Here is a 25729-nt window from a genome sequence, read left to right on the forward strand (position 1 = left end):
GTTGTTGTTGTTGTTGTTGTTGGGCCGTTTGTTGTAGTTGCGATTGATGTTGCGATTGTTGGGATAATTGTTGCGATTATTGTTGTAATTGCTGTTGTTGTTGTATTGGTGATTCTTATCACTGTTTTCCTCCCACTTTCTTTTGACTTGCTTCACATTGGCCTCTTCAGCAGTCTGTTCTTTAATTCTTTCTTCAATCTGGTTCACTAGTTTGTGAGCCATTCTACATGCCTGTTGTATGGAGGCGGGCTCGTGTGAACTTATATCTTCTTGGATTCTTTCCGGTTATCCTTTCACAAACGTGTCGATCTTCTCTTCCTCATCTTCGAATGCTCCCGGACACAATAGGCACAATTCTGTGAATCGTCTTTCGTACGTGGTAAAATCAAATCCTTGGGTTCGTAACCCTCTAAGTTCTGTCTTGAGCTTATTGACCTCAGTTCTGGGACGGTACTTCTCGTTCATCAAGTGCTTGAATGCTGACCACGGTAGTGCGTACGCATCATCTTGTCCCACTTGCTCTAGATAGGTATTCCACCATGTTAACGCAGAACCTGTGAAGGTATGCGTAGCGTACTTCACTTTGTCCTCTTCAGTACACTTACTTATGGCAAACACCGATTCAACCTTCTCGGTCCACCGTTTCAATCCGATCGGTCCTTCGGTTCCATCAAATTCCAAAGGTTTGCAGGCAGTGAATTCTTTGTAGGTGCATCCTACACGATTTCCTGTACTGCTAGATCCAAGGTTATTGTTGGTATGTAGCGCAGCCTGTACTGCGGCTATGTTTGAAGCTAGAAAAGTACGGAATTCCTCTTCATTCATATTCACGGTGTGTCGAGTAGTCGGTGCCATTTCCTTCAAAATAGTTAAATGGAACAAGTTAATCATACAGAATATTAAGAGTAGTTAATAGTATTTCGTAGCATAATATGAACTCATTTATAAAAGCTTTTTCTTCATATTAGCGTTTTATAAGTTTAAATTCGGGTAGTACCTACCCGTTAAGTTCATACTTAGTAGCTAATATACAATTCAACTACTACAATTCTATATGAAAAACTGATTATAATAATATTTCGCGTTCAAACTTTTATACAATATTTTACAAACTTACAATACCGCTTATTTTACATAAAGCATGAAATATAGCACACAATAGCTTTGATACAAGATAGTTGTGAAGACAATTCTAGCTAGTATACAAGTCGTTCAGCAAAGGCAATAAATACACGTAATTCATACGTCCAGAAACAAGTCATGCATTCTGGTTTTACTAGGACTACTTCCCATCCTTGGTCTTGTGCAACATAACCGTTATGGCCGTTGATAAGACAGCGTGTTGTAACGTCATCAAAGGGACGAGGGTTACGTAATGTCCAACAGTCCCGTAATAATCTAAAAACCTCATTTCTTACCCCAATTACCGACTCCGTCACTTGTGGAAACGTTTTGTTTAATAGTTGTAGCCCGATGTTCTTGTTCTCACTTTGGTGAGAAGCGAACATTACTAATCCGTAAGCATAACATGCTTCTTTATGTTGCATGTTAGCCGCTTTTTCTAAATCACGAAGTCCAATATTCGGATATATTGAGTCAAAATAATTTCTTAACCCGTTGCGTAAAATAGCATTTGGGTTCCCCGCAGTATATGCGTCAAAGTAAACACATCGTAACTTATGGGTTTCCCAATGTGATATCCCCCATCTTTCAAACGAAAGTCTCTTATAAACCAAGACATTCTTGGAACGTTCTTCGAATGTCTTACAAACTGATCTCGCCTTAAATAGTTGTGCCGAAGAATTCTGGCCGACTCTAGACAAGATTTCATCAATCATGTCTCCGGGTAGGTCTCTTAAAATATTGGGTTGTCTATCCATTTTGTATTTTTAAACTGTAAAATAGACAAGAGTTAGATTCATAAAAAAAATACTTATTAATACAAGCAATTTTTACATATATCATAAAGCATAAGAACACTATATTCCATATATTACACCACACGAATACAACTATCTTATTCCGACTCGCTCGTTTCTTCTTCTTCGGTTTTGGTTCGTTTTGCCAAGTTTCTAGGGATATATGATGTTCCCCTAATACGAACCGTCGTTGTCCACATTGGTTTAGAAAAACCTGGTGGTTTAGAGGTTCCCGGGTCATTGTTACAACTTAAGGACTTCGGGGGTTGACGATACATATAAAGTTCATCGGGGTTGGAATTAGATTTCTCTATTTTTATGCCCTTTCCCTTATTATTTTCTTTTGCCTTTTTAAATTCAGTTGGGGTAATTTCTATAACATCATCGGAATTCTCGTCGGAATCCGATTCATCGGAGAATTGGTAATCCTCCCAATATTTTGCTTCCTTGGCGGAAACACCATTGACCATAATTAACTTTGGTCGGTTGGTTGAGGATTTTCTTTTACTTAACCGTTTTATTATTTCCCCCTCCGGTTCTATTTCTTCATCCGGTTCCGATTCTTCTTCCGGTTCCGATTCTTCTTCCGGTTCCGACTCTTCTTCCGGTTCCTCTTCGGGAACTTGTGAATCAGTCCACAAATCATTCCAATTTACATTTGACTCTTCATTATTATTAGGTGAGTCAATGGGACTTGTTCTAGAGGTAGACATCTATCACATAATATCAAACACGTTAAGAGATTAATATATCACATAATATTCATATGTTAAAAATATATAGTTTCCAACAAAAATGTTAAGCAATCATTTTTAAAGAAAACACGGTCGAAGTCCAGACTCACTAATGCATCCTAACAAACTCGATAAGACACACTAATGCAAATTTTCTGGTTCTCTAAGACCAACGCTCGGATACCAACTGAAATGTCCCGTTCTTATTGATTAAAAACGTTCCATATTAATTGATTTCGTTGCGAGGTTTTGACCTCTATATGAGACGTTTTTCAAAGACTGCATTCATTTTTAAACAAACCATAACCTTTATTTCATCAATAAAGGTTTAAAAAGCTTTACGTAGATTATCAAATAATGATAATCTAATATATCCTGTTTACACACGACCATTACATAATGGTTTACAATACAAATATGTTACAACAAAATAAGTTTCTTGAATGCAGTTTTTACACAATATCATACAAGCATGGACTCCAAATCTTGTCCTTATTTAAGTATGCGACAGCGGAAGCTCTTAATAATCACCTGAGAATAAACATGCTTAAAACGTCAACAAAAATGTTGGTGAGTTATAGGTTTAACCTATATATATCAAATCGTAACAATAGACCACAAGATTTCATATTTCAATACACATCCCATACATAGAGATAAAAATCATTCATATGGTGAACACCTGGTAACCGACAATAACAAGATGCATATATAAGAATATCCCCATCATTCCGGGACACCCTTCGGATATGATATAAATTTCGAAGTACTAAAGCATCCGGTACTTTGGATGGGGTTTGTTAGGCCCAATAGATCTATCTTTAGGATTCGCGTCAATTAGGGTGTCTGTTCCCTAATTCTTAGATTACCAGACTTAATAAAAAGGGGCATATTCGATTTCGATAATTCAACCATAGAATGTAGTTTCACGTACTTGTGTCTATTTTGTAAATCATTTATAAAACCTGCATGTATTCTCATCCCAAAAATATTAGATTTTAAAAGTGGGACTATAACTCACTTTCACAGATTTTTACTTCGTCGGGAAGTAAGACTTGGCCACTGGTTGATTCACGAACCTATAACAATATATACATATATATCAAAGTATGTTCAAAATATATTTACAACACTTTTAATATATTTTGATGTTTTAAGTTTATTAAGTCAGCTGTCCTCGTTAGTAACCTACAACTAGTTGTCCACAGTTAGATGTACAGAAATAAATCGATAAATATTATCTTGAATCAATCCACGACCCAGTGTATACGTATCTCAGTATTGATCACAACTCAAACTATATATATTTTGGAATCAACCTCAACCCTGTATAGCTAACTCCAACATTCACATATAGAGTGTCTATGGTTGTTCCGAAATATATATAGATGTGTCGACATGATAGGTCGAAACATTGTATACGTGTCTATGGTATCTCAAGATTACATAATATATAATACAAGTTGATTAAGTTATGGTTGGAATAGATTTGTTACCAATTTTCACGTAGCTAAAATGAGAAAAATTATCCAATCTTGTTTTACCCATAACTTCTTCATTTTAAATCCGTTTTGAGTGAATCAAATTGCTATGGTTTCATATTGAACTCTATTTTATGAATCTAAACAAAAAAAATATAGGTTTCTAGTCGGAAAAATAAGTTACAAGTCGTTTTTGTAAAGGTAGTCATTTCAGTCGAAAGAACGACATCTAGATGACCATTTTAGAAAACATACTTCCACTTTGAGTTTAACCATAATTTTTGGATATAGTTTCATGTTCATAATAAAAATCATTTTCTCAGAATAACAACTTTTAAATCAAAGTTTATCATAGTTTTTAATTAACTAACCCAAAACAGCCCGCGGTGTTACTACGACGGCGTAAATCCGGTTTTACGGTGTTTTTCGTGTTTCCAGGTTTTAAATCATTAAGTTAGCATATCATATAGATATAGAACATGTGTTTAGTTGATTTTAAAAGTCAAGTTAGAAGGATTAACTTTTGTTTGCGAACAAGTTTAGAATTAACTAAACTATGTTCTAGTGATTACAAGTTTAAACCTTCGAATAAGATAGCTTTATATGTATGAATCGAATGATGTTATGAACATCATTACTTCCTTAAGTTCCTTGGATGAACCTACTGGAAAAGAAAAAAATGGATCTAGCTTCAATGGATCCTTGGATGGCTCAAAGTTCTTGAAGCAAAATCATGACACGAAAACAAGTTCAAGTAAGATCATCACTTGAAATAAGATTGTTATAGTTATAGAAATTGAACCAAAGTTTGAATATGATTATTACCTTGTATTAGAATGATAACCTACTGTAAGAAACAAAGATTTCTTGAGGTTGGATGATCACCTTACAAGATTGGAAGTGAGCTAGCAAACTTGAAAGTATTCTTGATTTTATGAAACTAGAACTTTTGGAATTTATGAAGAACACTTAGAACTTGAAGATAGAACTTGAGAGAGTTCAATTAGATGAAGAAAATTGAAGAATGAAAGTGTTTGTAGGTGTTTTTGGTCGTTGGTGTATGGATTAGATATAAAGGATATGTAATTTTGTTTTCATGTAAATAAGTCATGAATGATTACTCATATTTTTGTAATCTTATGAGATATTTCATGCTAGTTGCCAAATGATGGTTCCCACATGTGTTAGGTGACTCACATGGGCTGCTAAGAGCTGATCATTGGAGTGTATATACCAATAGTACATACATCTAAAAGCTGTGTATTGTACGAGTACGAATACGGGTGCATACGAGTAGAATTGTTGATGAAACTGAACGAGAATGTAATTGTAAGCATTTTTGTTAAGTAGAAGTATTTTGATAAGTGTATTGAAGTCTTTTAAAAGTGTATAAATACATATTAAAACACTACATGTATATACATTTTAACTGAGTCGTTAAGTCATCGTTAGTCGTTACATGTAAGTGTTGTTTTGAAACCTTTAGGTTAACGATCTTGTTAAATGTTGTTAACCCAATGTTTATAATAACAAAAGAGATTTTAAATTATTATATTATCATGATATTATGATGTACGAATATCTCTTAATATGATATATATACATTAAATGTCGTTACAACGATAAACGTTACATATATGTCTCGTTTCAAAATCATTAAGTTAGTAGTCTTGTTTTTACATATGTAGTTCATTGTTAATATAATTAATGATATGTTTACTTATCATAATATCATGTTAACTATATATATAACCATATATATGTCATCATATAGTTTTTTTACAAGTTTTAACGTTCGTGAATCACCGGTCAACTTGGGTGGTCAATTGTCTATATGAAACCTATTTCAATTAATCAAGTCTTAACAAGTTTGATTGCTTAACATGTTGGAAACATTTAATCATGTAAACATCAATCTCAATTAATATATATAAACATGGAAAAGTTCGGGTCACTACACTATACCTCAAGCATAATCAGCGTTCTACGAATCATTTTACGAATCGATCTACATAAACTATCTTCGTCCTTCATAGTGATTATGTAATCTCTAATATTTTAGAGAATACGTACTCTAGTTCTAGCCATAAATCTTATGAGTTTAATATCACATTGACTCATTAAATCCATAATTACGTCTGAAGAAAATATATATGTATATATGTTTTCATAAAGATTGTAATTTAAAATTTTTATTGTACAAACTGTTAATGGTGAAAATATTTTAACGGGTAGGTAATACCCGAGGAATATCTAGATTTCGCATTAATAAGTTACACTGTACATTCTTCGAATATGATTCAACAGTCATTTACTATCCTACTTGAAACCACAGCTATACGAATCCGTTCATCACATAATAACTATTTTCATTCAAATTCAAATTTCATATTAGGATTTTGACATATCAGAATCCAACAAGTGGCATAATGAAGAAAAATGGACACAATAAAAATCGATTATAAACACACTAATTAACAATATGAAATTTTGTTAAGAATCCACGCTAACAAAATCATAGCTAACTGTTCCTAGCTAACTGTTAATTCCGTATTACATTTTATTTATCGCAATTTAATTATCGCAATTTATTTATTCGCAATTTAATTCTTGCAATTTTATTTATTGTTATTTAATTTCTGTATTTACTTTACGCACTTTATTTATCGTTATTTAATTTCTGTTATTTATTTTACGCACTTTAAATATCGGGACACGTATTTAAGGTTTTGACATATCATATCGACGCTTCTATATATATTATTTGGAATCACCATAGACACTCTATATGCAGTAATGATCGAGTTCTCTATACATGGTTGAGGTTGGTTCTACAATAAGATATATAGTTTGAGTTGTGATCGAGTCTGAGACGTATACGGGTCACGACACGTATTAATTAATTCGAATATTATATATTAAACTATATATATGAATTATTGGACTGTCAACTGTGGACTATCGACAGTAGGTTAATAACATTAAACAATTAAAATAAATTAAAATATAGATTATAACATATGAAACTAAACAATTCTTCAAGTTGCCACTTGATTTCATCTTAAACCTTAAATTGTACCTTGACGATTCCAATATGCATTCAAACTTTCATAATTCTTGAAAATACCTCAATCGATAGGATGAATCAACCGCACTTCATTTGTGGAAGAAAATATTTGTGCATATAGTTATGCACCTAAGAAACTCTCGACAACTGAGTAAAAGTTTAACACGTAGCCGCGTCAGATCCTTTGACATTTATTAGCAAAAATAACTTTGTGATCCCTTTTCAAAGTAGCAAATTTTGTCACAACTCCAGCTAGTACATCTACCTTTCATTCGAATAAGTCTTATTATAACTTTGATATATAAGTTTACCTTTCATCATTATAACGACCCTCATTTTTCCATTCTATATTTTTTCAATATTAAATGCCCAAACAATATAATTAAAACTTAATGATCAAACTTTAATCAACAATTGTTAAGTATTAAGAGTTAGAAAACATATTAATTAACTTTGTGCAATAATTGACAAGTTAATAAAAGATGAAAATAATAAACTGTTAGTCGACACTCACTGCTAATTAAAATTTATGCATTTATGTAATATTATAACTGATAACCTATAAGTAATAAATAAAAATTGACATTTATATAAATAATAAAACAATTGAGAACTAAATATATACAAGTCATGAATTAGTAAAAAGAAAATAATACTTATCATGTAGTAAATGTAAAAAATAATAATAGTAATAATAGTAATAATAATGAGACTAAAGAATCTTAAACAATTACATCCTTATGTTGACTAAAAATTAAAATAATATATATATAAACTAGTACCACCTATTGTTGACTAAAAATTATAAAATAAAATAAAATCATTAATTAGAACATCCTTATGTTGACTAACACTCTAATACTTGCACTATATAAACTCCTAGTTTCTCATTCACAAATCACACCAAAATCCTCTCTCAAAAACAATCTCTCCCTCTCCCTCTCTTGTGGTATTCGGATCTTCAAGCTTGTTCTTCGTGTTCTTCAAGAATCTTCAAGGAGTTCTTCAAGATTTTTAAGGCTTTGATCTTCCATCTTCATCGTGTTCATCTTTTCTTTGTTAATTATCTTGAATCTTCAAAGGTATAACATAAACCCTAAACTATTTACATAAACTTTAATCTTTGTTAATTCATATTCATATTATAAACTTGTTATTCATAAGTATATACATAAACACTCCTAGATTTATATATACATATATACATGTAAAAAAAAAAAATATTTTTATGTATATATACGAATTATATATACATATACATATTAAAACCTTAAACCCTAATACTACTTATACTAGTACTTAACATGTATACACTATTACTATTACTAGCACCTATAACCTACTACTTATATTGTAGCACAAAAATATTTTGGGATATGTATTAGAGATGTATAGATCTTCGAACTTTCTTGACGAATGGTTTCTACGAGATTCTAGGCAGAGGGTTTGGACTTCCGATTTAAAGGGTCCTATGGCTCAAGCCCCTAGATCTAAATTAGCCATTCGAAGGGAAAGGGGTGATTGGAAGCTTATCTAATACGGCAAGTATCCTAAAATGAAAAAACACTCATAAAAGTAGAAACTCTATAGTCATAGAAACTTAGTAAAATAAGAAACTTTCTAAAAATGGAAACATTATAAAAATAGTAACTTACTAGGAATAGAAACTTAGTAAAACAAACTATACTTAAACACATACTTAAACTTAAACATGGGCAAAACACTTAACTACTCTTAAATGTCAATAGGTTGACTTTCCTGCTCACTCGTTCAACTCTTTATTCCGAGGAATAACTCTCTCTCTACTTACTAAGGTGAATTCATAGCCCCACTCTTTATTGCTAGCAAACTTATTTAACTTATTTGGGGTGAGACACATGCTGCTTTTACTATTTACAATTTAGACACAAGTACCAACTGCTAAAACTATGCTATACCCGGCTATGTCCGACTAAGTCCCTACAGTGATATTTTTAAGTGCTGCGGCATGCTTATTTATTGGGGGTAGGCCTATCGGGAGTAACGTCCCCGATACATTTGACTCAGTCTTTGTATTACTTGATAATGAAATTTAAACCGACAAGGACAGACACAACTTGTCATGGGGCAAACTTGAACGTTTAGTCTAAATATCACGCACTGGCATAACTTTTGGATCTGCGAGATCTACTTTTTGATCCTGCGGGAGATCAACCTTACAAATTAAATCTTGTGGTCTAAAACAAACGGTCAAACTTATTTGTTAAACCTATGAACTTCACTCAACCTTTTGGTTGACACTTTAGCATGTTTTGTCTCAGGTGCTGTTTGATTCAAGCTCTTATACTTACTGCTTATGTGATGCTACTTGGACATAGGATCAAGAGATATCGCATTTATTACTTCTGCATGTGAACATTTCCATTATTGTTATTCCTATCATTGTAACTACGTTTCATTTTCCGCTGCGTGCTCAATAAAGTTTGTTTTATCATTTAGTATTGTTCTCGTATATTATAATATGTTGGTTGATTTGATATTAAGTCACATTTCACCCAGACCCTAACTGGGGGTGTGACAGATTGGTATCAGAGCAAACCAGGCTGTTATAGAGAACCAGGATTGCATTTTTATGTGTGCCTTACTTGTTAGCTAGGGTGCCTTAGCAATCTAGGAAACTATAACCTTTCCTGCCTTAGACTTAAAGCACTTAGGATTGTCGTATAATCTTAACAATTATGCTTTAATAAACTTGACTCAAAGATTTTAATCAAGGTCTCTTTCCTAATGATAGGATGTCAAGCTCAAACGTTAACAAGCCCAACAAAGCAACTCACAACCCTACCACCGAAGTAGGTGTTGGACACTCTTCAACTTCGAGACCAGTTCGAAGTCCTCTTTATAGTCCTGCTTCACCACCGCTGAATTATAGCCCGAATACTATTTTAGATTCACATGGGTCTCCTCAATACTACCCAACTCCGAGAACCCAAGATAAGGGAAAACGGCATGAAGAAGTTGGTCCATCAAGGAAGAGAGCCCGATCTCCTTTTTATGATGGTCCTAAGTATGAAATCATGAGATTACGAAACGATACCGAGAGAAACATTGGAGGTCTACTTCGCCACATGGAAAGAGTGGATCGTCGAATGAAGAAACTTATGAAAGAAAACGTCGAGCTAAGAAAGGAGTTGCTGATGCTAAAGTGCGAGGAAGAACGCAACACTCGCTGGGGAAAGCAATCACTTGCTTACCTCAAGGAGGATGTTGATGTCCGAATGAAAATGGAGAAAGGTCGAGTCGACGAACAACTTGCCATAAGAGAGTACAACACTAATGCCGTAAACAGTCGTGTTACCAACCTTTATGACAACTTCGAGTATCTCTATGAGAAACAAAAGACGAAAAATGAGAAAGTTGAGGAGTTTATGAAGAAGGTTGGAGACGAAATATGAAGACTACTTCAATCTTAATATTTCCTAGTTATTTTTCCTATTTTCCATCTATGTAAAGGCTGTGCCTTAAACAATTTCTATTTCCGAATCGTGTAATAAAGGCTTATTTAATGCCTCGTTCTAATAATATAAAGTGTTTTATTAATATCATGCGATATCAATACTTTAGTTTATTCATACTTGTGATTACTCAAACTTATAACTTGTTAAACTTATCAAACATATGTTCACTTTTATGTAGTGACATCATGGTTCGTCCAGCTGCACCTACCGTTAACAACGTTGTGTTAACTACTGAGCAATTCCAACAGTTACTCGCTGCTGCCCAAGGCAACGCCCAAGCTAATCATGCTAATACTCAACCAAAACCTTGTTCCTACAAGGACTTTACAAACTGTCACCCTCCCGCTTTTAAGGGAAACGAAGAAGCTGTCGAACTAGTTCGTTGGTTCGAAAAGATGGAATCTATTTTCCGTATTTGCAACTGTGGTGATGATGATCGAGTAAAGTATGTCACTAGCTCGTTGGGTGGTAATGCTTTAACTTGGTGGACTGCTTATGCCAAGTCCGTAGGAATTGATAATGCTAATGCAATTCCATGGGACGAACTCAAAAGTATGATGGTCAACAAATTCTGCCCAAGGAGTCAAGTTCAGAAGCTTGAAGCTGAGTTCTGGGAACTCAGGGTCAAGGGTACTGACATTGAGAATTATACCAATCGTTATCTGGAGCTTTCTACTCTATGTCCTGAAATGTTTCCTACTGAAGCTAGAAGAATTGAGCGGTATATTGAAGGTCTTCCCGAGGATGTTCAAGGGAATGTTATTGCTGCTGAGAAGGTTACTTTGGATGCTGTGATTCTCATGGCACAAAATCTCATGTTGGCCAAAAGAAGAAGGGCGTCGGCCAATAAGCAAGTTGAAACCAAGGGTAATGATGGTAAGAGGAAGTTTGAGCCGTCTCAAGGTTCAACTCAGAATGTTAGTAAAAAGCTTATGGATAGTACAAGGACGAATTATAGGGGCACTTATCCTTTTTGTGTTCGTTGTGAAAGGCATCACCCGGGGCAGTGCACTGCCACTTGTTCGTTGTGTAAGAAAGTGGGACACGTAGCTAAGACGTGTAGGACTCCTCCAAAGAATAAATCTATTGTTCCTGCCAAAGCTCCTCCTACTTGTTATACTTGTGGGGAAAAGGGACACATTAGTCCAAATTGCCCTAAGAAGAGAGATAATCCTGCTACTGGAGCCAATACTACTGCTGCAAAGGGTCGTGCATTTGTTATTACTGCTGCTGAAGCCCGAGATGAAGATGAGGTCATCACGGGTACGTATCTCGTCAATAATTGCTACGCAACTATTTTATTCGATACTGGTGCCGACCGAAGTTACGTATCTAATGAATTTTGTACCCTATTTACTGAAAAGCCTCAACCCTTAGAAACTAAACGATTAGTAGAAGTAGCCAATGGAAAGATCATGAAAGTTGATAAAATTTATAAAAACTGCAACCTAATCTTAGCCAGCAAAGAATTTAAGATAGACCTTTTGCCGGTCGAGCTAGGAAGTTTCGATGTCGTAGTTGGAATGGATTGGTTACGTCCATTAAGAGCTGCGATCATGTGTTACGATAAAACCGTTCATGTTCCATTAGGAAATGGAGAGACTCTTATTATCCAAGGTGAAAAGAGTGGTTCCAATCTCAATATTATCTCCTGTATTAAAACCCGCAAATACCTTATGAAAGGTTATCCAGCTATTCTAGCCCACGTTAATCTGATTGAATCGAAAGAGAAGCGAATTGAAGATGTACCAGTAGTTAAAGACTTTCCCGATGTGTTTCCCGAAGATCTTCCGGGTATTCCACCTCCTCGACAAGTTGAATTCCAAATTGATTTAACTCCTGGTGCTGCTCCTGTTGCTAAAGCACCATACCGTTTAGCACCTTCCGAAATGAAGGAATTATCCAACCAACTCCAAGAACTATTGGATAAAGGTTTCATTCGTCCAAGCTCGTCCCCTTGGGGAGCTCCTATTCTGTTTGTTAAAAAGAAGGATGGTACATTAAGGATGTGCATTGATTACCGCGAACTTAACAAGCTTACTATCAAGAACCGTTATCCGTTGCCACGTATTGATGATCTATTTGACCAACTTCAAGGGTCAAGTGTTTATTCAAAGATTGATTTAAGATCCGGTTATCACCAACTCAAGGTCAAGGAATCCGATATTCCTAAGACTGCTTTTCGCACTCGTTATGGGCACTATGAATTCTGTGTCATGCCTTTTGGTTTAACTAATGCTCCTGCCGTGTTCATGGACCTCATGAATCGTGTTTGTAAACCGTATCTTGACAAATTTGTCATCGTATTCATTGACGACATCTTGATCTATTCGAAGAATGAGAAAGAGCATGAGCAACATTTGCGCATGATTCTTGAACTCTTACGAAAGGAACAACTTTATGCTAAATTTTCTAAGTGCGAGTTTTGGCTCAAAACCGTACAATTTCTCGGACATGTTGTTGATAGAAACGGAATACATGTCGATCCAGCTAAGATTACTGCTATTCAGAACTGGGAGATACCAAAGACTGCAAAGCATATTCGTCAATTTTTGGGACTTGCCGGTTACTATCGAAGGTTTATAAAAGATTTTTCTCTCATTGCCAAACCTCTTACAAAGCTGACTCAAAAAGGGAAGAAATTTGAGTGGTCCGAAGAACAGGAATCTGCTTTCAAGATTCTGAAGGAGAAGTTGACCACAGCCCCGATTCTTTCTTTACCTGAAGGTACCGACGACTTTGTTGTTTACTGCGATGCCTCAAAGCATGGCTTTGGTTGTGTTTTAATGCAACGAGAGAAGGTTATCGCCTATGCATCTAGACAGTTGAAGAAACATGAAGTAAACTATACCACACATGACCTAGAGTTAGGTGCCGTGGTATTTGCATTAAAGATATGGAGACATTATCTCTATGGTAATCACTTTACGGTGTACACTGACCATAAAAGTCTTCGACACATCTTTGATCAAAAACAGCTGAATATGAGGCAAAGTCGATGGCTCGAGACATTGAACGATTATTATTGTGAGCTGAAATATCATCCTGGCAAGGCGAATGTAGTTGCCGATGCCCTTAGTCGAAAAGATGATATTAAACGTGTTCGTGCTTTAAACCTAAAAATCAAATCGAATCTTATTTCACGAATCTGTGAAGCTCAATTGGAAGCTATTAGACCGACACTTATCGAAGGTGAAGGACCTATTGGTTTTGAGAACCAACTTCAAGTGAAAGCTAATGGTACACGGTACTTTGGCAATAGAATCTGGGTTCCTCGTTTTGGTAATCTTCGCGAACTAGTCTTGGATGAAGCACATAAGACTAGATATTCTATCCATCCCGGTTCCAGTAAGATGTATCAAGATGTGAAGGAATTCTACTGGTGGCCTAACATGAAAGCCGATATTGCTACTTATGTTAGTAAGTGTCTCACTTGTTTGAAAGTCAAGGCCGAACATCAAAAGCCTTCTGGTCTGTTGACACAACCCGACATTCCGCAGTGGAAGTGGGAAGGTATCACTATGGACTTCGTTACTAAGTTACCTAAGACTTCGAACGGTAACGATACTATTTGGGTCGTAGTTGATCGTCTTACTAAATCTGCACATTTCATACCAATCAAGGAAACCGACAAGATGGAGAGATTAGCACAGCTTTATATTAAAGAAATCGTCTCACGTCATGGTGTTCCTATCTCGATCATTTCTGATCGCGATAGTCGATTTGTTTCTAGATTTTGGAAAACTTTACAATCTGCTTTTGGAACTCAACTCGACATGAGTACAGCTTATCATCCGCAAACCGATGGTCAAAGTGAACGAACCATTCAAACTATGGAGGATATGCTACGTGCTTGTGCAATCGATTTCGGCAAAGGATGGGATAGACATCTACCTTTGGTTGAATTTTCTTATAATAACAGTTATCACTCCAGCATTAAGGCTGCACCTTTTGAAGCTTTATATGGACGGAAGTGTAGATCCCCTTTGTGTTGGGATGAACTTGAGGACAGACATTTAACTGGTCCTGAAATTATTCACGAAACTACCGAAAAGATCGTTCAAATCAAGCAACGTTTAGAAACTGCCCGTAGCCGACAGAAAAGCTATGCCAATAAGAAACGAAAAGACATCGAATACCAAGTTGGAGATAAAGTCATGTTGAAAGTATCCCCTTGGAAAGGTGTTGTCCGCTTCGGTAAGCGAAGTAAACTCAGTCCACGATATGTTGGACCATTCACAATCACTAAAAGAGTCGGTCCCGTGGCATACCGATTAGAACTGCCAACCGAACTTAGTCAAGTACATGATGTGTTTCATGTCTCAAATCTTAAACGGTGTCTTGCCGATGACACACTCGTTATTCCTCTGGATGATGTCCGCATTGATGAGCAAATGCACTTCGTTGAAGAACCTATAGAAATCATGGAAGGAGAGGTCAAACAAACGCGTAAAAGCAATATACCTATCGTTAAAGTCCGGTGGAATTCGCGTAGAGGCCCCGAATATACCTGGGAACGCAAAGACCATATGAAACGGAAATATCCCCATCTCTTCTCAACTGCTGATGCAAACGAGAAAACTACCTAAAAACTTCGGGACGAAGTTTTCAATAACGGGGAGGTACTATAACGACCCTCATTTTTCCATTCTATATTTTTTCAATATTAAATGCCCAAACAATATAATTAAAACTTAATGATCAAACTTTAATCAACAATTGTTAAGTATTAAGAGTTAGAAAACATATTAATTAACTTTGTGCAATAATTGACAAGTTAATAAAAGATGAAAATAATAAACTGTTAGTCGACACTCACTGCTAATTAAAATTTATGCATTTATGTAATATTATAACTGATAACCTATAAGTAATAAATAAAAATTGACATTTATATAAATAATAAAACAATTGAGAACTAAATATATACAAGTCATGAATTAGTAAAAAGAAAATAATACTTATCATGTAGTAAATGTAAAAAATAATAATAGTAATAATAGTAATAATAATGAGACTAAAGAATCTTAAACAATTACATCCTTATGTTGACTAAAAATTAAAATAATATATATATAAACTAGTACCACCTATTGTTGACTAAAAATTATAAAATAAAATAAAATCATTAATTAGAACATCCTTATGTTGACTAACACTCTAATACTTGCACTATATAAACTCCTAGTTTCTCATTCACAAATCACACCAAAATCCTCTCTCAAAAACAATCTCTCCCTCTCCCTCTCTTGTGGTATTCGGATCTTCAAGCTTGTTCTTCGTGTTCTTCAAGAATCTTCAAGGAGTTCTTCAAGATTTTTAAGGCTTTGATCTTCCATCTTCATCGTGTTCATCTTTTCTTTGTTAATTATCTTGAATCTTCAAAGGTATAACATAAACCCTAAACTATTTACATAAACTTTAATCTTTGTTAATTCATATTCATATTATAAACTTGTTATTCATAAGTATATACATAAACACTCCTAGATTTATATATACATATATACATGTAAAAAAAAAAATATTTTTATGTATATATACGAATTATATATACATATACATATTAAAACCTTAAACCCTAATACTACTTATACTAGTACTTAACATGTATACACTATTACTATTACTAGCACCTATAACCTACTACTTATATTGTAGCACAAAAATATTTTGGGATATGTATTAGAGATGTATAGATCTTCGAACTTTCTTGACGAATGGTTTCTACGAGATTCTAGGCAGAGGGTTTGGACTTCCGATTTAAAGGGTCCTATGGCTCAAGCCCCTAGATCTAAATTAGCCATTCGAAGGGAAAGGGGTGATTGGAAGCTTATCTAATACGGCAAGTATCCTAAAATGAAAAAACACTCATAAAAGTAGAAACTCTATAGTCATAGAAACTTAGTAAAATAAGAAACTTTCTAAAAATGGAAACATTATAAAAATAGTAACTTACTAGGAATAGAAACTTAGTAAAACAAACTATACTTAAACACATACTTAAACTTAAACATGGGCAAAACACTTAACTACTCTTAAATGTCAATAGGTTGACTTTCCTGCTCACTCGTTCAACTCTTTATTCCGAGGAATAACTCTCTCTCTACTTACTAAGGTGAATTCATAGCCCCACTCTTTATTGCTAGCAAACTTATTTAACTTATTTGGGGAGAGACACATGCTGCTTTTACTATTTACAATTTAGACACAAGTACCAACTGCTAAAACTATGCTATACCCGGCTATGTCCGACTAAGTCCCTACAGTGATATTTTTAAGTGCTGCGGCATGCTTATTTATTGGGGGTAGGCCTATCGGGAGTAACGTCCCCGATACATTTGACTCAGTCTTTGTATTACTTGATAATGAAATTTAAACCGACAAGGACAGACACAACTTGTCATGGGGCAAACTTGAACGTTTAGTCTAAATATCACGCACTGGCATAACTTTTGGATCTGCGAGATCTACTTTTTGATCCTGCGGGAGATCAACCTTACAAATTAAATCTTGTGGTCTAAAACAAACGGTCAAACTTATTTGTTAAACCTATGAACTTCACTCAACCTTTTGGTTGACACTTTAGCATGTTTTGTCTCAGGTGCTGTTTGATTCAAGCTCTTATACTTACTGCTTATGTGATGCTACTTGGACATAGGATCAAGAGATATCGCATTTATTACTTCTGCATGTGAACATTTCCATTATTGTTATTCCTATCATTGTAACTACGTTTCATTTTCCGCTGCGTGCTCAATAAAGTTTGTTTTATCATTTAGTATTGTTCTCGTATATTATAATATGTTGGTTGATTTGATATTAAGTCACATTTCACCCAGACCCTAACTGGGGGTGTGACAATCATCGTTATCGGGGAACCGTTTATATTCCACCACATTAGCAGTAAACTTACCAGCAACCTCATTGCTCCTTGGCTTAAACCTCTCCGATAAATCACTATATTTATCCATTGAAACGCTATCATATACTCATCCGCATCTTGTAACGAGAACTGCCATAACAATTACCAGGAATCTGCAATCAGTACTTTGAAAACTCACAGCATATCTACATCAACAGTTATATGTATGACATTTATCTCTTAGAATTATGATCTTTCGTTCTGAAATTCTGAAAAGCACTCAGTCACAAATCAATACTCTGAATGTTGAAAAAGCTGAATGAAGCAACAGAAACCATAGACAACCGTAAACGACCTTAATCATCGGAAGTTTGATGATAAAGAGTAGTATGTTGGAAAAGCTCAGAAAAAGTGGAACTGGAAAACGGATTGAGCTAACCACGAAAGAGACCAAGGATAAATACAAGGACCAAACCCTATATTTAAAGAATTCAGGTAATTCTGGATTCGTTGAAATCTTTAGAGAATATCTTGCTCCGAAGTCATGTTAAAATCTTGCGAAAAAAAAATCTTTCTCCATCAACCAACGAACTTAGAAATTCCAAAATATCATCATCAATATCTTCGATATTTCTGAGGATATTTTTAAAAATATTCTCGTCCGAAATTATATACCTCTTCATGATTCCTGTGTATTATTATATTAGAAACATTCAATAGAATATTTAGTACTGAAAAGCAGATTATGCGAAACTATGAAGAAAGTCGTGGACAAATCACAAAGAATAAGTTTGACTTCAAAGAATCCAAATGATTCAATGTCTACTAAAGTATTTAGTGAATATCTTGCTCCTTACTCTAAACCCTTGCAGACAATAGTTTCTATCATCCTCTGATCTTAGAAATTCCAATATATCATCGTATCTTTCATTATAAATATCCTCCATATTTCTGAAGATATTTTCATAAGTATTCTTATCTGAAATCATTAATCTCTTCATGATATCAGTGTTACATCATATAGAAACTATTAATTTCTATATTCTGTAAACTTTCAAGCTTAAAATATGAATGTTATTGAAGTAATGTTGGGAACTGATGCATGAGTTAGTATAATATAATGACACTTGATCAACGTGATTATATTACAGTAAGTCATGCTGAGTTCTAATAGGACATGATGGTTCACAGTAGATCATACCACCATCTTGTGTCATGTTACATAACTCTTTCATTCTAATTAACTTCAGAACATATCAAGAAAGTATATTCTTGATAGCTCTATTCTCAATGATTCTGGTAATTTGACGAATCAAATCGTGCTATTACGTTCTTTCTTGATTATAACATTAAATTCATTCGAAACTCCATACTTACAAATTCTAGACCATTACTCGTTTTACTAGAGATCGAGAGGAGATTAAAAGGACGAAGAGCTCCGAAACATAAAGGAAGATATAAAACTCGACAACAACACTGAAATTACAATAATTAAAAATTAAAACATCACGACAATTAAAAATTAAAAGATTACAATCAAACTACTCGTCGTCGTCAATTGTCATCTGCAAAGTAGCGTTCACCAGTCATTTCACCATCCGTGAGGTACTCTGGAGACATCGGTATTTCTCTTGATGCCTCAACTGCTGCTTCAACTGATTCATCGAGGTAACGATAACCCAACGTCTCTTCATCTTCAAGAACCGCATACAAAGAAATGCGTTTACTGCGATCTTCAATGGTATCTTTTATAAAATACCATTGATCATCGGTACACAGAAAACTTGCCCTACAATTCACATCATAATCGTCTCTATAAAAGAACACAGACGTGAATTCACACGAAACTTTTTCCTTCAGAAAGGATAGCAAATCTTGTAAACCAACATCACGAATGTTGATATCTTCAAACGAAATACTGTCCCCCCACTCATATTCCTTCATTTGATTACGGAAATCACCTCTGTAATGAACATCGAATGAAACAATCATTGGGGGAAGTGTTAACATTTTGTAGTTTGGGAGTGTTTGATCTTGATCTTGAGAAAGATGGAAATATAAAAGAAATATATGTTTGAGTGTATAAAATGAAGTATATGGTTGGTGTTTATATAGTGTAAAAATGACCGTTGGGATAGCTGTTGGAATTTTTTTACTAACGGCTAAAAATTTGGGCAAGTTTTTGGGCGAAGGTGGACGATGCCCGTTGGGACCTCTCTCATGATAGTTTCATTCGTGCTCTTCGAATAATCGAATTATTTTATCTGTATTATTCGGTAAAGATGAAAACTCTATTTATCAGCTCATATTCGTCAGGAAAACATATTTATTATTAGCCATGACAACCTCACTCAAATTTCGAGACGAAATTTCTTTAACGGGTAGGTACTGTAGTGACCCGAGAATTTCCGACCAAATTTAAACTTCAATCTTTATTGATTTCGACAAGATAAGCAAAGTCTATGATGTTGAGTCTCAAAATTTTGGAACAATTTACATTAGTGCATTTGTCCTTTGACTATTCTCGACGATTCACGAGCAATTAATTGTAAATGAATGTGTATATATATATACGTATATATAAATAAATATATGTATATATAAGAACTGAAAATATTGATATACTATTTAATCGTTAGAACTAAAAATGTAAAATAAAATATGATATAATTAAATTGTTATGAAAGTGAATTTATATGTATATTAAATATAATTATTAAATGATGTAGTTGTTAGAATCAACTAAGAATAATAAAAAAAATAAAATATGATATACATATTTATATATAAGATATATTAAAAATAAATATTAAATGATTGTATTACTCGTTTGATGTTCCGATTGATATTAAGTAAGTCTAAATATGAACTTATGTGATTTTAAAATAAACGGTGATCCGAAAATGTGTTATATAATTTTTAGGCTTATTAAATATGTATTTAGGAGCTACTCGTTAAATTTTAACACTTTTTATATTTTACCCAAAATTGAGAGGGACAGTTGATGTAATTTTTATTTAATAATTAATAACCAAATTTTATACCATAATTACTAGAATAAATAAAGATAATTACTGTAAAAATTTGGGATTTTTCTGGAGACTTTTATCCGTCCCCGATTTCAAATAGTGCACGATACACGGGTCATGAAGAGTGTCGGCAGAAGAAAAGTCATATGCATTACTTTACTGTGTTTCCAATCATTTACCAACAAAGATTAAATATTATAATTATTATTAAATATTAATTATTATTATATATATTAAATGATATATATATATATATATATATATATATATATATATATATATATATATATATATATAGATATATTTACGTATGTATCAAAGGAAGAGGAGAAGACACAACAAACCACCGGCATCCTCTTCATCAACTCCGGCCACACAACACCATCGTCGTAAACAACCTCAAACCACCACCTCCACTTCAAACCACCGGCTAACCACCTTTCTATATATATTTATATATATATATTTTTTTGTGTTGTTTTGTTTCACAATCATAATCGCAACACCATCATCAAACTGTCAATCCTGTTGTTGTTTATAATCGATTTTCATATGCAAATCACCGCAACCTCACCATCTCCATCTACATCTCTCTTTTCTGTGATGTTAGAAAAACCCATCACCCTCGTCATCGTGAACTACATACGGTTCCTGTTTCGATGTGTCCGTTATGGTAAAGATGAATGATGACAGAGATTGATGACATATATGGTGGTAATAAAGATCATAAAAACAGTTATGAAGATGATAATGTTACACGATTATGATGATGATGATGATGATGATGAAAGTCACGATGTAAGGATGAACGATGATGATTACTAAATGATGATGATGAAAAGCTGATGATGATGACATGATAATGAAGTTGAGGTACGATGTAGAAGACGATATGATGATGGTGATTATGAACGAAACGATGTTGATGATACGGCTGTTATGGTGTCGACGAGATTAACGATCAAGATGATGGGATGTTGATGATATCGTGATGATGATGAATGAGATATGATGATTATGATGATGATGCCATTGTTGTTGTTTTTTTCTACTTCCTGTCGAGAATCGAAACAATAAACAAGTGTTTATATTTAAGGTACATGTCATAACCCGACCTTAACCATAAGGACGTATACAATAACATATGATTTCATCGCGAGGTATTGACCTCTATATGCGACGTTTTTCAAAAACTGCATTCGTTTTTACAATACAAACCATAACTTTTATTACAAATACAAGGTTTAAACAAGATAATAATGATTATCGTTTAGCGATAATCTTAGACTTACAAACTTTACATGTGATAATAACAATACGACTTCCAACATATTTTACATTACAAATCCTCCGATATGCAGTTTTATTTTTGACACAAATATGCATACTCAAGATCTTGCTTAAATTCAACATGTTGCAGCGGAAGCTTTTAGTTATCACCTGAGAATAAACATGCTTAAAACGTCAACATAAAGTTGGTGAGATATAGGTTTAATGCCGGCAGCGTTATAAATATAGACCACAAGATTTCATATATAAACGTTTTAATAAAGATATTCTAAGTTGTTGAGCACTTGATAACCATACTTAACATTTAATCAACGTCGCATATTCCCTTTATTATGAAATCTTACTACACCGTACCAAGTGTAGTCACCGAAACGAAGTACTGTGCAACCATTGAATACTGGTCGTCCAGTCCGGTTGGGGTTGTCAGGCCCGATAGATCTATCAACAGGATTCGCGTTTACAATACCTCATGTAAATAGAAGTTACCAAGTTACAGGGAAGTATGCCAGTGATACAACTCAACTTAGAATATATATTTTTAATCACTTGTGTCCATAACGTAAATCATAAAATGCATGTATTCTCATCCCAAAATATTTAGAGTTTAAAAGTGGGACTATATACTCACCTTTTCCTTGAAGGTATTTAACTCGACTTGGTCTCCGATAGATATCACGAACCTAACCATATATATAATATATCAACATATTTTCTTTTCAAGTAATCGTTACATATATATATACTTATAATACTTTTAATATTTTCTTAGTCCGTAGTTAGCAGTTTGTTGTTAATGGTCCACAATTAGTTGCTCAATAAAATAAATAAAGACCCCATCGTATTCGTATTGATCAGAATTAATCTCGACCCATGGTACCATGTTGTCAAATGACGTGTTGCGTACATAAAGTACCGTGTTGTCAGATGACGTGTTGCGTACAATCATGAGGTCTTATGATTAATCTTCTCGTGTTGTTTACGGGTGGTCCTGAAATATATAAAATCAAATCATAAGTAAATATATATTAAATATTATGTTAATTAGCCAAGATATGATTAGTCCGATTTTGTCATAATATGATATATTACAGGTTTTGAAGTGTTTTAAAAATCAAATTAGAAGGATCTATTTAGTTTGCGAACAGGTTTGAAATCATTCAAACTATGTTCTTGTTGTTAAAAATTTTATAACACAAAATAAGATAGCTATATAAATATGAATCGAATAAGATTATGAATAAGGTTACTACCTCAAGTTACTTGGATAAAGCTACTGGAAAAGATAGAAAATAATCTTGATCAAACTTTCTTATGATGATTATAGGTTGTTCATGAAGCTAGTTCTTCATGAGTATTTGCTGAGATTGTGAAGAACACTTAGAGTTCCTAAGAGTGTGTTTTTGGTTAGAGAAAGATGGTTGTAAGAATGAAATGAAAAACCAAGGTGATGGTGATACTTATAGGACAGTTTGGTTGTTGAGGGAACAAGGACAAATTATTGTGTTGAATTTTTGAGTAATAATGTATGCTAGCTTACAAATAAGATTCCCTCTTATCTAGGGCAGATCTAAGGCTGATAAGGATATTGATTTGATGTGTATTTACCAATAGTAAATACGTATAGATAATGGGTATGAAACGGAAAAGAAGCTCAAAATCGACCCCAGCCAGGGGCTCTGCCCCTTGGACCCCGCCAGGGGTTGCCACCCCTTGGACCCCGCTTATCGGGGGCGCTGCCCCCGAACCCCCGTCATAATCAAGATAAGTTCAAACAAGTGTGCACTCCACACTTCCCCAAACTTGTTCGATATTTATCAAGATTATTTTGGTTACAAATTAATCCCATTACACTTAAATCATATTGGTGACATAAATCACAACACATTATAGATTTTAAGTATATATGTCAAAGAACGTTACATATAGTTATCGTTTTGAAAACTTAAGTTAGTGGTCTCAAAGTATACTTATAACTCATTGTTGTTAGTTCACAATGAAATGTTAAACCATCCTTAAATCATGTTAAATATGTATAGATATGTACATATACATAATCGTATAATTATCGTGTGTTATATAGTTCGTGATATCATCGGTCAAATTGGACGGTCAAACGTTGTGTAAAACTCTTTTCAAAAATATAAGTCTCAACAGTTTGGATTGCTTATCATGTTGGTAAGGTTTAATTTATGTAAATATTAATCTCATAAGTATAGAACGATCAGAAAATTCCGGGTCGTTACAGTACCTACCCGTTAAATAAATTTCGTCCCGAAATTTTAAAATTGTACCTATTTTGTGTTCTCGGGAAACAAATGTGGGTACTTTTGTTTCATCTGATCCTCTCGTTCCCAAGTAAACTCGAGACCCCTTCGAGCATTCCAACGAACCTTAACGATTGGTATGTTGCTCTGCTTGAGTTGTTTAACTTCACGGTCCATGATTTCGACTGGTTCTTCTATGAATGGTAGTTTCTCGTCGACTTGGATTTCTTCAAGAGGAATGGTGAGATCTTCCTTTGCAAGAAATTTCTTAAGGTTTGATACGTGAAATGTATTATGTACTTCGGCGAGTTTTTGCGGTAACTCGAGTCGATAAGCTACCGGTCAAATGCGTTCGATGATCTTGAACGGGCCTACATACCTTGGGTTCAGTTTACCCCTTTTACCAAAACGTATTACACCTTTAAAAGGTGACACCTTTAACATAACCATGTCACCGATCTGAAACTCTAATGGTTTCCTTCGAACATCGGCGTAGCTCTTTTGGCGACTACGGGCTGTTTTCAATCTCTCCTTGATTTGTACTATCTTCTCAGTCGTTTCGTGTATGATCTCGGGACCAGTTAATTGTCGATCTCCTACTTCATTCCAACATATAGGGGATCTACACTTCCTTCCATACAATGCTTCGAATGGTGCAGCTTTAATGCTCGCATGATAACTGTTATTATACGAGAATTCTGCTAATGGTAGATATTTATCCCATCCGTTTCCAAAATCGATCACACATGCCCTGAGCATGTCTTCAAGAGTCTGAATTGTTCTTTCACTCTGCCCGTCAGTTTGTGGATGATATGCGGTGCTCATATCTAAACGAGTTCCCAGGGCCTCCTGTAGTGATTGCCAAAACTTTGATGTAAATCTACTATCACGATCGGATATAATGGAAATAGGTATTCCATGCCTTGAAACAATTTCCTTTATATATAATCGTAATAGTTTCTCCATTCTATCCGTTTCCTTTATAGGCAAGAAATATGCAGATTTTGTGAGATGATCAACTATTACCCAAATGGTGTCATAACCCCAGGCTATCTTAGGTAACTTTGTGATGAAATCCATGGTAATACCGTCCCATTTCCATTCTGGGATTTCTGGTTGTTGAAGTAACCCTGACGGCTTCTGGTGTTCTGCTTTGACTTTGGAACAAGTTAAACATTCCCCAACATATGTCGCAACGTCTGTCTTTAAATTAGGCCACCAATAATGCGTCTTAAGATCTTGGTACATCTTTCCAACTCCAGGATGTATCGAGTATCTTGTCTTGTGCGCCTCATTCAATATCAACTTCCTTAATCCACCCAACTTCGGTACCCAAATATGGTTTGCGAAATATCGAATTTTGTCTTCCCGTATAGCGAGTTGCTTTTCATACTTCTTCATTATTTCATTTCCTATGTTTTCTTTAGTAAGAGCTTCTCGTTGAGCCTCTTTGATTTGTGAGTTAAGATTCATGCGAATTTTTATGTTCATCGCTCGTACTCGAATTGGTTCCCGTTCTTTTCTACTTAGAGCGTCGGCCACTACATTCGCTTTCCCGGGATGATAGCGAATCTCACAATCGT

The sequence above is a fragment of the Rutidosis leptorrhynchoides genome, chromosome 2 (genome assembly GCF_046630445.1).
Source record: "Rutidosis leptorrhynchoides isolate AG116_Rl617_1_P2 chromosome 2, CSIRO_AGI_Rlap_v1, whole genome shotgun sequence".
Classification (NCBI taxonomy): Eukaryota; Viridiplantae; Streptophyta; class Magnoliopsida; order Asterales; family Asteraceae; genus Rutidosis; species Rutidosis leptorrhynchoides.